The sequence below is a fragment of the Zootermopsis nevadensis genome, unplaced genomic scaffold, assembly GCF_977971745.1.
Source record: "Zootermopsis nevadensis isolate Lab colony 2312 unplaced genomic scaffold, Znev_1.0 Znev_ptg000010l, whole genome shotgun sequence".
NCBI classification, from domain to species: Eukaryota; Metazoa; Arthropoda; class Insecta; order Blattodea; family Termopsidae; genus Zootermopsis; species Zootermopsis nevadensis.
Window position 1 is genome coordinate 21,902,149 of NW_028259142.1, and position 13,082 is coordinate 21,915,230.

The 13,082-nt window shown below is 46.1% G+C and overlaps 1 protein-coding gene across 4 annotated transcripts in view; it reads left to right on the forward strand.

Annotated features, from left to right (window-relative positions):
- Dh44 (corticotropin-releasing diuretic hormone 44) overlaps positions 1–13,082 on the forward strand; it is an 81,437-nt gene that overhangs the window by 56,885 nt on the left and 11,470 nt on the right. The window lies entirely within an intron of this gene.

The following is a 13,082-nucleotide window of genomic DNA, read 5'->3' on the forward strand; positions in this document are numbered from 1 at the left end:
CCTGATCTGTCCCGTCCGTCCGTCCGTGGCGTATTATCAGACAGAACACATTTCCGATAATTAGACGGCATGGGAACATTTGCTCGGACGCCGCGGCGTGGAACAACAACACAACCGACGGTTCGTCGGCCCAGCGTCTGTGCCGCAGTTCAGGCAACCTCTGACCTTGGAATGTGAGCGATGTGTCGTCGAGGTCCTGAGAGTCCGTCCAGCATCCTGAAGAGTGCAACAGAGTCCCTTCTGCTGAAACCTTATTGAATTGTCTTTAGTCCACAAATATTTCGTAGTCTGTGTAGAATCACAATAATTCCAGACTTTCTGATACAACGCAACGTAATTAAAAATGTCAGTCCAGATATTTGTCGATTGATCGAATTTTTCTCCCACAGTATTTTAGTTTACATTCCGTTATTCGCTGTGGATGTGCTTCGAGGTTAGGTTTCTGCGTCTGCGTTATAGAAATTTCATTTAAGTTTCAGCCGAAACGTCTGCCTTTTCTCCGTTCTCGTCTCTCCATGGGACGGTCACAGATTTTTCCTTCGGGAGCTTTTTCGTTTAGTCACGTCTTTCGGAATCTGCTAATGTTGCATGCGCATTTGGATCAGCTGTACAACATCGCAAAGTCGCAAGCCAATTCACGAAGAAGACGTAGCATTGGACTTACGGCTAGCGATAACGCGTGCTGGGTTCATTTTACAGCTGTTATCTGTTTGTTCCTGTAGATATCAGCACCGTAGCAGACTGAACAAACTGTGATCCAGCCCCCCCCCCCCCCCCCCCCCCCTCGTGCATGATATGAGATGTCATATTTCATATCCCTAATTGGACGATGTCTGTCCGCCAAATGAGTCCAGGGCACTTCGCGCTTTGGATGGAACAAATGACGGATGATTTGAAACCCACGTGGACTCTCAGCCATTGTCTTCGTGTTTTCAAAAACTAGTAAAAGTGTGAAATATCGCTTTGATTCATCCGACACCTGCTCTTTGTTTGTGGTTTTGTCGTCACGTTAAGCATTGATCGTCTTCAGAGTCACACGGCGTGGGTTTTTATCAGTGGACGAAGAACGAAACAAATGAAACAGGTTACGCGCTCTGGTGTGTAATCAGCGATTTATGTTAACAGTGAGAGCTCTTAAAATAAATCGATTTACACTGCACGTGTTACGTGTTGAGCGATCATAGCTCTAACGGGGGTCCCGATGTAACGCCTGTCTTCAGGGTTGTAGCACCGAGTATCCTTGTAGACGTTTCACAGGAATGACTGTGATGATAGATGTAGGAAGGACCTCTCTAAACTTCTACGAGACCACTCTGCTCCGCGTTCGCCTTTGTTCCGTCAGACACAAATGACCAGCAGGAAACACAGCGCTTGGAATAACAGCGCCGAGGCTCGTCTCTCTTGCAAAACATCGGACAGACGTCAGTAGAACAGCGAATTCAATGCGACTCCATCTCAGCACAGTCGTTCAAAAGCGCGTGGCGCTTTGGAAGTTGGACGCGAACAGAAAGTTGCGAATTGGCTTTGACGGCCGTAGATTAGCTGCGACGCTCCAAATGAACAGTTGCACTTGAACCAACTAAATAAAGTATTTAGTTTTCAAGGTAACTCCTTAAAAATCAATAGACGCATGCAAATGCACAGAAGCTTGTAAAGTAACGAGTTAACTCTGCTTACGGGCACGGCAAAGCACGCTGATCCGCCACTGCTTCAGAAGTATGTGAGGACGAGGAAGCAGTAAGTAGCCACAGAATTTTGGTGGCAAAACCGCGGAAGAACTAAAGAGTGTGGTATGAGGACAATATTAAAATGGATCTCAGAGACATATATCAATCGAGAGAATGTGAACCAGATTGAAGTGTCTGTGAGGTCCGAGGGTGTCTCGGGTTTGTCCCATTCCCTGGCCGGTAAAACAGCGATACCTCTTCTGGCTGGCATACGAACGAAGTTATTTCTTAAACGTCTCAACGTTCAGTGCAAAAGTCTATGTCTTCATGTGCTGCTAAAGTTGGAGAGACGTCATAATTACTCACATTAAGCATTTGTGAACGAGGACATAACGCAGCGAAACGTAAAAGACGGAAGACGCTACTTATCGGCTGAGACAAGGCCTCAAGAGGTCGCTGGTGGTAAATTATGTGTTTGGGCTGTGATTTTGCGGACCGTCTGCAGTCGGCATGCCACTGGTTGAGATACAAACTGGCGGCGTGTTCTGAGACGCTGGTAAAATTTTACAAAACGACGTAAGCAGTTGAGCTAGGTACTTCGCCATTCATCGTACCACACGCGCCGAAGTGACCCAACTTGTGATGCACCCTGTGACCGCGTGGAGTTGCCCTGCAGGCGTGCTGCTCCGAACGCTGTCGCGTGCTCTGAATACCGGCCGATGGTATCGCTTCGTACGGAAACACGTCTGACATCAACACGACTATTTCTGTGACTGCGGTAAGCAACGCTTTCTGTCAGGGATGTCCCGGTTTAAATCTGGGCCCCGGCACTGGCCGTCCAGACGTTCTCGCGCATAAACTGGTAAAAAGTTAAATTATGCCTTTCCCGATTCGTTATTCACCAGTCCGTCACTGGACGCGAAACAGCCGAAGGAATTTAAAGCGTCCTTGTAAATCTGTGGATAAACGAATGTTAATTTCGTGTTTCTCTAAAATCGGTTTTAAGATTGGAGCGGAGGGATTTCGCGTCTCTGTTACACCCGCGAACGAGCACTCATCATTCGCTGAGTTCCGCACAAAGTCAGATGTTTGTAATTTTAATAAAGTATAAGAAAGATCTACAAGTTTTGCTAACAGTTCCGACAGAAAACTCTAGAGCTCTCTGTTAAGTGCTGCTCGTATATCGTCTTCAGTTTCCATGGCGAGAGATTGGAGTCTGCAGTGGCGAGTTGGTCTGTGAACAGCGCGGCACGAATTTCCGACAATGTTCGTGAAAAGTTTGATGAAAATGTATTGCTAGATAAAAGACGATTACGAACTACGGGTCCCTGCAGATGATGGCATTGCCTCGCCCTCCCTTGTAAAACAGAGAAGAAGGTTTTTATTTTATTTTGTCTTATCTTTTACGACGCTGCTCCGCGGGCAACGTGACTGTCCGGGACTCTCGACCAGATGCCCCTTTGTCTGCGGCAGGCACGTGGCCCTTTCCATGTGCAGTGTCTGTGACAGAACGGTAAGCGGTTCCAATTATCGTATTGTCGAAACAGTGTCAGAGGCTGCACCAGAGATGCTTGAAAACAGGATAAACACTGACAGTTGCACATCCACTCTCATTAATAATAGCAATTCATTCGCTACCGCGTTTTTGCTTGAATCTGAATGCAAGTTCGTGTCGTAAAACTTTCGTTACTGGTTTTAATCGCGGATTAAGTGACGGCCTTGTGTCATGTTCCCAGCGCGTGAAAGTTGGCGGACTCTTTCGGGGTTTGAAGACGGTTCGCTTAATGCCATCTTGATGAACTTGTGACAGCCTTTTGGTTTGTGCACTGTCCTTGTGCTTGGAAGGTCCAGAATCGAGTACGATCTGTCGCAAATCAAGAGTCCAAAAAATATTTAATGCGCGTTTGATTGAATTGTTCACTCTCCGTTCCAGGTTGGCTTAGTCTTTCATTCGCACGCGTTCCTGCTATTTCAGTCGTAATAACACCGATTTTTTCTTTTAAAGCTGTCTCTGGACGCTCTGTCCCCGAATTGCGTGTAGCTCTTTTTTCTATTGGTCACCTGTAATTAGCTTCTTCGTTTTTTCAAACGCTTCACGCAATGAACTTCATTAGTAGAGCATTAGATAGTCATAATTTGTTTTTAATCGTGTAATATTGTATTGCCCTGTTCGAAATACGATTTATTCGATTACTGTTAAGCCTATTTTTAGATACTGCAGTTTTTTTTCGAAGGATTTGACATGAAACCACGGAAAGTACCCGGCCGCCATTGAATCAGGGAACTTGCCGATACGAATCGCTAAAGCCAACGTACCGACGAAGGGACATTTAATTGCCAAGGCGATGCGTGTTGGCACAAATGCATTAATGATGTCGTCTATTTATACACGGCAGAAGTCGGAAGTTTCGATGGTACCTACTCGCTCTTCTGTCCGGATTGGTTGTCGAATGCGTTTCTGGGCAAAACAGAAAAATATTTCGATACGGAGTTGACGGGAGAAATCACCTCAGCTTTTCGCCCGTCTCGCGGTTTTGGGTGTGATTAAATAGAAGTGATTTAGATGCGTCACTTCACGGCTCGTTAACGCTTGGGACTCGCGGGACCAAATTGTATATTTTAGTTCGTTGCAGACCAATTCGAAGGTGACAACAACGGTTAGCGTATAAGTAATTATAATATATTCAGCTTTTAGAGGCTGCATTCCGGGAACTTAGTTGTCACACCTGGTGTACCAAATTCTTTATTCAACATCTCTTTCCATGTTAGATACTTTCGGTCTAATTAGGGCCATTTTACATTTCCTCTTCGGCTGTTATTCACGTGACCGGAGAATATTTTAGATAGAAGTAAACTTCCATTGATTCGTGGTTCCGTTTCAGACGCGTTGTATTGTAGTACTGTAATTGAAAATAAGGGTGGCCTCCACCTTCCATTTGGGGTAGCTTTGTAATTCAGAGACGTGGAGCGGTTCTACTTGAACAGGCTCTGGAATGCGACGCCGAGGTAAGTTTCTGTCTGCTGCCCGCGTGCTCTCAGAAACATTAGCTGACTAGTTAGCTTCCCTGTCTGTCGGCCGCCCGCACAGCTTCCGAGACAGAAGTGCCCTCTCACTACAAGGCGTTAAATCCAAACTCCGAGTTCCGTCAAGCACCTGTTGACTGGGTCCCTCTGCGATTGATACGCGATTTAGTTCCAGTGGGTGTAATGGACCCTAAAACGAGCCAAGAATATTCCTATGTTTTTTATGAAACCTCGACTTTTATTGTCATCTTGGCAGCTGCGAGTTATTGACCGAATGAATCGTCCTTAATAAAAGAATTACATTTATTACAATACATGATACATTACAACCCTTGCGTGTGTCTGCGTGCCCGTGGTTTATACGCGAAACCACTGACTGAAAGCGTTGCCTCTAACAGAACAGCCTCTCAGAGACTAAATGAACGCGGGTTTTTTGCACTGTGAGTAAACTGTGTTATTGCATTTTGCCTGCAATCACGTTTCGGAAGTACGGTGTTTGGCTTTATGAATTATCTGCCCTCCACCGAGGAAAATGGCTTCATTTCATTTCTCAAGATGACGTCACAGGCGACAAGATAATTACACGAGCCTTTTCGTACATTGCAGCAGCTGATATTATTATGATAATGGCGAGCATTCTGAAGTTTAGATAATTTGGCTGAAGTCCCGCTACAACTACAGAGTGTTCAGGAAATTGGTATACAGTTTAATATCTGAGCCGCTACGTAAATTGTCAGTATACGGGTTGTATTTTAATTACTGTTCGCAGGTGCAAACTGACGGGAGGCCAAACCCCGCCGTGGCCCATTTCGCTCGCAGTTTAGTAACGTATTACTGATTTTAAGGAAAATATGGCAAAGTTTCGTAAATTCAAGTGGAATCGTTTAACATTTTAAGGGGGCGGGGAGCACTCAGATGGCAATGACCACGCAAGCCTACTTACCTTTCTTAAGCAAGGAAGGAGGACGAATCAGAAAACTTCGCTTTCTAGAGCCTCCCCTGTCACAGAATATTTTTTCACGCATCGCGGTAGTCTCAGGTGCGTTGTAATTTATGGGTTCCGGGGGAGCACTAGTAGGCCTGGTGGACTTCCGTCACGTGTAATGTCAGCAACAATGATATTTATAGTAATAATAACATTCAACAATAACAGACAGGCCCTTCAATCCGGACACGTGTAAGGTCTCTCAGTGCCGACAGCACGTGCTAGCGAACTCAGTGGGGTCAGTCTGGCCCCAGAGAACAGAACGGATAATGACAAATTTCACGCTCATCTTGCATCAGAAATAACTACTTGCGAAGTAACATCGACTTCAGGACAAACTTCAGTCGTTGGACGAGTGAAGTGGTTGGCGAGAGTGATGACAGAGCCACGTAGCGGTAACATCTTCATGTAAGTAAACCATCCAGGTTCAGGTTTGAGGTTTGAGGTTTGATTATTATAGTCTTGTGGGATTTGGCCCGATAGTAAAAAATGGAACTTTACAGATTAGTTAAAGCTACGTTTTTTTTTCGTATTCAGTACGCACCATCCAGCACGGTGTGCATTGGTGGTTAGCAGGATTCACGAGCCATCAGTACATGGGTTCGACCGCGACATTCAACGCTCCTGCTGTGACCCCCTTTCGCGAAATGATGATGAAAGTGGAGTAAACGTTGGGATGCCACGGAGAAACCCCGGAGGAAAACTCCGTGATGCCAGGACCACCGCCGGGAATCGAACCCGAGACCCCAGTATTACAAACCCAGCGTTCTAACTGCTAGACCACCTAAACCTAAATTAAAACCTTTGGATACTTCAACTGATGTGTGTTGAAAATGGTTAAATATGGAATACCGTTCACGTAAAATTTTATGTTTACGCTGGAGCGAGAACCATTGACCGTCTTCTGCATTAGCAACCCTTTTCGTTTGTCACTGACCGAGGCGTTACGTCACACGTCCTTCCTCCCACGCGTAGAGAGAGTCGATTTGCTTTTGTGTATTTGGCGGTGACAGTTCATCAGCATTCATACGAGCGGTGATCGATCACACCAATTGTCAAGATCGATTCTGTCCTGTCGATAGTCTTTTCATCTACGATTTCAGCGTTCTTCCGTCGGCGTCTTTAAGAGACGCAGTATCGACAGACCTCGTTCCACGGCGTGCACTCTACATCGACTAATCGATACGACACTCAGCTTTTCGAGATCTCACTAATTTTCCCCCCTAGAATCCAGAAGGTTGCTGCAGAAGTGTTGGTGAACATGACACCTTGCTGCACCCCACGGAATGAGCAGGACTCTTGTTGTTGGTCGGATCATCACGCAACAGAATGTCTTGTCAAAATTGTGACGGCATTCGAGAATGTTCGGACCTAAGAGGAATGAAGTGACTAACTCCACGAAACAAACTCCTTGAGGGCCTTATACTCTCTCATCTAGCCAAGAAATTCCGGGAACTTTTCCTACACCTATTCTTCCCTATCCTGAGCCAGATGAATCCAGTCCAACGAATCCTCTCACCCCACTTCCGTAAGATCCACATTAATGTTATCCTCCAATCTATGCCTAGTACTATTTTCCTTTCAGGGGTTTGAACTAAAATATGATATCATTTACCTGACCGACGCGTGCTACATGTTCCGTCCATCTCATTTTATGATCCTAATAATATTTCGCGAAGGACATTCACTGCTCAGTGTCCTTGAGGCTTCTTATGTCCTTTTGATCCTGCAGAAGCGACGCCTGTCGAGGGTCGGGGGCCATGACACGCAACTGCCTTCAGTGGTGCTGGGCGCGTCGTTTTGAAGACGAAAACTGGATCAGGGCCGAAGTCCCGTCGAAGACTTATCAACTACTCTTGCTGATTAAAGTCGTTTTTAAGTCGTAGATGTACGAGTGTCAAGGGCTTGGCATCTTGAGCTGTCATTGATGGCCTTTCGAATTAAACCTAACCTGCAGTGACTGCCGCTCCCTGGAGATTTGTTAATTATGGAGTCTGGGCGGTTTTATGTTCTGTTGAAAAGATGGTTTCCGACTGTACTGTTAGTTATTTGTGTGTTAAATCAATCGACGCTCTTACGTCCGTAGTTGAAACAACGTCGTTAAACAGTCTAAGAATTAACCAGTCGTCAAAATCGGGTAAGTGATTTGAGATGAATCTCCGTCACGCGTTCACTTTATATTCTGAGAGCAAAGCTTGTACTGAAACAAGAGAGTTTGCACAGAACTGCGGTGGAATCTTTGCGACACGAACGAGAATTTGGCTTTCGTTCGTTGTCTGAGTACAGTAAATAAAGAGCAGATTGTTTCGCTGGAGCGATACAGAAACAGAATGTGTTTGCCTTGCAGCCCGTAGCAGTTCACCGAAATAAATCGCCACTTAAGCTTTACCCAATATTTAAATGTCTCTGGGACGAAGCGAAGTTTGGCGAGACGCAGCTGGCAAGCCTGTAGAGACTATTTTATCTCTCTTTATTTTTTTTTTTTGGTCTCATCCAGAATTGCTTTATTTGTATTTCGTACATTTTGCGACAGTTGTTTAAAGTTTTATGTAACAGCGTAAACAAATGTAAATATTGTAACTACGAGTTGTAAACTTTTTTGTCTGACTTCGTTTGTCGTTCGGGCAGCGATGCAACAGGCCACTGGTGCCACACTAACAGCCTTAACTTTCCCTCAAGTGAAAACCGCTCAGACGCGTTTGGTTGTTGGACGCAGCGAGGCGCCGCGAGACGTCGGCACGTCGAGTGTAAAGGCGGGAGACGCAAAGGGCACTAGTACCTGGAACACAGTTACGCCAGCTGTGAAATCTACGCAGCGCCTTCTCAACAGAACATTTATTACTAAATACAAACCACGCCACTTCGCAATTTTCATTCTTTTTTTAAGGAAATATAACATCAGTCCTTAGCTTCAGATTCAAATTTCGTCCCGGAGGACGGCTAGCCATTCTGATGTTTTTCGTGCTTTTCCTCAGTCTCACCGGGCAAATGCCGGAATAGCACCTTAAATTCCGCAACGACCGCTTCCTTCCACATCCTTTCCAGTTCATTATTCACCATCAAACTCTCATTCGACGCTTTGTAGTACGACCTACTGCGAAAGCGTCGTTAAACTAACTATCAGTGTGGAATATGATGTACGTAGGACAGATCTAAAGCTTAGCGGTAATCGGATTCTATCGTCCTCGCCCCGGGCCTTAAATCCGTTGTTACGCGGCTTATCTGCGAACAATGAAGAGTCCTGTGATTCATTCTCAGACGCTCATTGGACGGGGCAACACAACAGTTTTGCTCCGAAATGCTTCGGAATGCATTGGGTTTATCCATCGAACTTTTGCAGTATATAAAGAACATTGTTTAAGTAAGTTGGAGCTTGGCATTGTTCTGGAGTCGCAAGTCCTTTGTTCCGTTCTGAAGATATTCCGTAGAAATGCACAAGAATGTACGAAGAAAAGACAGCAAGCGAACGGCGTAATTCCTGTGTACGTTGATAATAAATTTGAATTACGAGAATTCAATCTCAACTTTGAAACAGCGACGTCTTGGCAGTGGCGAAACAGAGACCGTGGGACCAATTAATTCCACGTGTTTCCTGCATCGCCCACTTCGTTAACGACGTTGCTACTTATCGGTTCCAATTTGTGGTTTCCAAGAAACGGGCCTTGTTGAGAGTCCAACTGCAAAATACCTCCCTTCGTGGTGCAAAATCCAGATTCTCCCTTTTTCTTCTCTGACTGGGAAAAATTCTTCGCATCGGCAACAGACAATATGGCTGAAGTCACCAGCGAAGCGAAGGTTCGCCCCATTTGACCTCACACTGCCTCCTCGTGAGCAGTTGCGGACTTAAGAAAGGTCTTTTGTTAAAACAGGCCCACGTGTAATGTGTGTAACCTCTTTTTCTGATATTTCTTCTGTCTTAATTTATTGTTAGGGTAGGCTGTTCAAGGTCACTGGTGATTATGAAGATTTAGTTTGCAAAAATGTGATACGACACGGTCGTTGCATGTATGAAGTGACTTAAGAAAACCACGAAGCCTGGCCGGCACTTCCCAGCAATGAACATCTGTACAAGCGAAAGTCTTTTGCAAAGAAATCCACCATTAAACACCCTGTTCTCATTCACCCTCAGTGTGAATTCTCCTTTTAGGGTGGAAGACCAAGTTTCACACCCAGGAAAAACAACAGATGCGATTATGGTCAAGTCTTTACGTTTTCAGACGGCAGACGAGAGGGCGAATTCTCTTGCATCCCGAGTGCAATGTTGCAGCTTCGGAGGCTGCATCAGCTGCCTCGTATTGTGGCTTTGTGCTGCTGTCTGGTGGCAGTGAGGTGAAACAGTGCAAACTGTGGCGCCGTCAAGAGAATTAGCGCAGATGTGGAGTAATGAAGAGCTAATTGTGCAGGTTCACGGAAATTAACAGAGGAGCTCTTGTGTATCTCTGGAGTGGGGTGTGGTTCAGGAAGGAAATGGGAAACCTTGCTTTATGAAGTCTCATGTTATGAACGTAACGTAATTAAGAGCAGTGCGTCTCTATAAAACACGAGGTTAGCATTCCACAGCGTAGCAGTTGAAGAGCCCCATCGGAATCTGAAGATGGCTCTCCTCTGGGTGTACCGACGTTGCAAAGGTCACTTTCTCTACATGAAGATAAGTGGCAGTGTTACCAACCACACGGCTAAAGAATCCGAAACTCTCCGCTGTGACAGTCAGCGACAGATAAATTAACTGTAAATGATTGGACGTGTTTAGTCCACTTCTGAAAATGCGCTTTCCAAAAGAACACCTTGCGTTTATTGTGTCTAGAAGACTTTTGAATATAATTCATTTTTGTTCAAGTCGCAAAACGTGATGATGCCTGCTGTTAAATTTCTGGTAAATTTCAACTCTAACTCCGTGCAAAGTAGACGTGGTTGTCCATGAGGTAGACGTTTTAGCAGTTCGCAGAGCCCCCAGCACCAAATTTCCTCAGTATCTACCGAGCGGTTTCAGAGGCGAGACATGTGCATGCAAACAGACACGTCCTTCCTGATACTTACCTGCCGATTTCATGCTCTGAGTGTACAAGGAACGCGTAAGAATGGAAAACGGAGACACTTTATGATGCGCTGCTGGTGCACTCTGTCGGCGGACGGGAACACCAGGCTGCACAAAATGTTACTTCGTTGCTTTGCTTTCGGAAGTAACTGATTTGTAGGTCCAGTGACTCCGTGGGGCGGAGTCCAAGTCGAGAAGCTGATGGTCGCTCAGTTGCCCAACGAATTTAACTCCAGGGAAGTCTGTTACCGAGTTCGCTGCCCCCTGAGATAAATGCTGCTGAATTTGATGAAATCGTAATCATGAAGGGTGATGGCTACTATCCCAACATTCGCGTAAGAAGTAACATACGGGAGACCTGCGTTGGAACAGCCGTAACCCGGTCGGGGTTCGAACCAGACACCTTTCACACACAACTGTAGAGGGCGAGGTTCCCCGCACGTCCCACCGCTGTGTGCGTCGGTCCAGTAGCATCCAGTCGGTTTTCCACGTGATTTGGAACAAAGTTGTCTTCTCAAATTCTTCTCGCCATTCAATGTCACCTCTCATCCGCTCGATTGGGGGGGGGGGGGGGTTGTTTGTTATCGACTGACAGCTCTTACGAACAAAACTGAAACAAGGAACAAGAGTTAGTTCAAGTCCTGCGATTCCCTTCAGACGCTCCCGTGTATTCAGAAAGGGGGAGGGACAGGAGAACTGAGTTATCATCGTTCCCATCTCTCTGTATCGTCCAGCTTTCTTTTACTGTTGTTTGGTCCATCCTTCCCAGTTTTCTCCACAGCGTTCTGCTCGTTTTGTCGACCCTGAGGTCTGGTTGTCTTCCCCTGTTTTCCACCGACTTCAGTGGCCACTCGCCCTGGAGAGCGTCGATCTTGCCCCTTGTATACTGGGATCCTGGGTTCGAACCGCGCTCGTGCTCCATCTTCGTATTATTCTGTGACTGCCTTCAGTTTCCCCCTCCCCTCCTCTCAGGGTATTGTCCGTCTTCTCTTGTGCACAGTTCCTCTGCATCGTCCGCTCCAGCGACACCCTCGCAGTGTGTTACAGGAAATCGTAACTTTTCCGGGAAAGCTCCACAAAATTCTCCTGGCAGAAATTCGGTTTTCAGCACCTGCACACGGCGAGGCAGGCCTCTTTGAAACTGTTTTCGACTTGGTGAACATTCAAGAATTAAGCTTACAAGATCAAATAATTTGCAACTCTGTGTTCTGTGGAGATACTTGTGCGTGGAAACGTCGTTAGCCGACGTTTTTGCCAGAAACTGCTTCAGCAGGGAATTGTAATGAACTCGCTTCGAATCATGCGTAGAAGTTACCAACTAGTGCCTTGGCGTTTTGCCGCAGAAACGGTGCTTTGACAACTCATCCAGCCTCTGCAGATGCGCCTGCGAGAGGAAATGTAGAAGTTTTTTCTCGAAACCTTCCGAAATGCAGTTAGTGACTTCGTAAATGACATACGACGTACGACGCTCGACGTGCTGTGACGCTAAAACAGGACAGAACTACGTAGAAACGTGCGGACACGCGACCCTCTTGTTCGAAAAGCAGTCCAGAAAAGTGGGAGAAAATAATTTGAAATTCACAAGCGCCCTCTGGTAGGTTTCACGAAAGTTCACGTGTGTTCCTCATGACATAATTAAAACCCTTTCTGAAGTTACAAGGAACAGTAATTTATAAAAGACTGCACGTTGTTACAGAACTTCGCACTTTAACTTTTAAACTTCCAGTTAATGTCGTCTGTCGCGAGGGGTTACAGACGCTGGCGTCTTATTTGAAGCAAAACTTCTTTGTGTTTTGATCGTGTGACATCGGAAAGCAGCCAACTGTGAGCGATTGTGAAGGTGCCTTTAGAAACACACGACACTCGATACTCAAATCGCAGAAGTGACCAGGAGTGCGATGGACTGTGTCCCTTCAGTACCCCTGGTCCAGTGCCCAGCTTGAGGTTGCAGTCACATAACCTGTGGCTCTCTGTCGGCTGTCGTGAGAAAAGAGTCCCCTGTGCCTGTTTTGCCCCACAGCTGCCTCGGAACACGCAGCTGTGAGGACCTCGCTGGAAACAGAAATGGTGGCAGGCGGGCAGGCGTCTCTCCAGGAGCATCAGAAGACTGCGCTGATAATGTATTAGGATCTGACACGTGTCTCTCTACCGTATGGGTCCAATATCAGTGGATCTGATTCAGGAAGTTCAGGGACCACGTAATCACGTATTCAGGCCCTTGTATAATGAAGACGTCGTGTGCATTGCTTCTGACACCTTCCGTTGTCTGAAAGCTGCAAGTGGACAGCTTGAGCTGTTCATTTCTTTCTTTCCGCGACTTTTGTCTGGCGACGGTGCCAGAAACTTCCAACGATCTGCAGACCACGAAAGT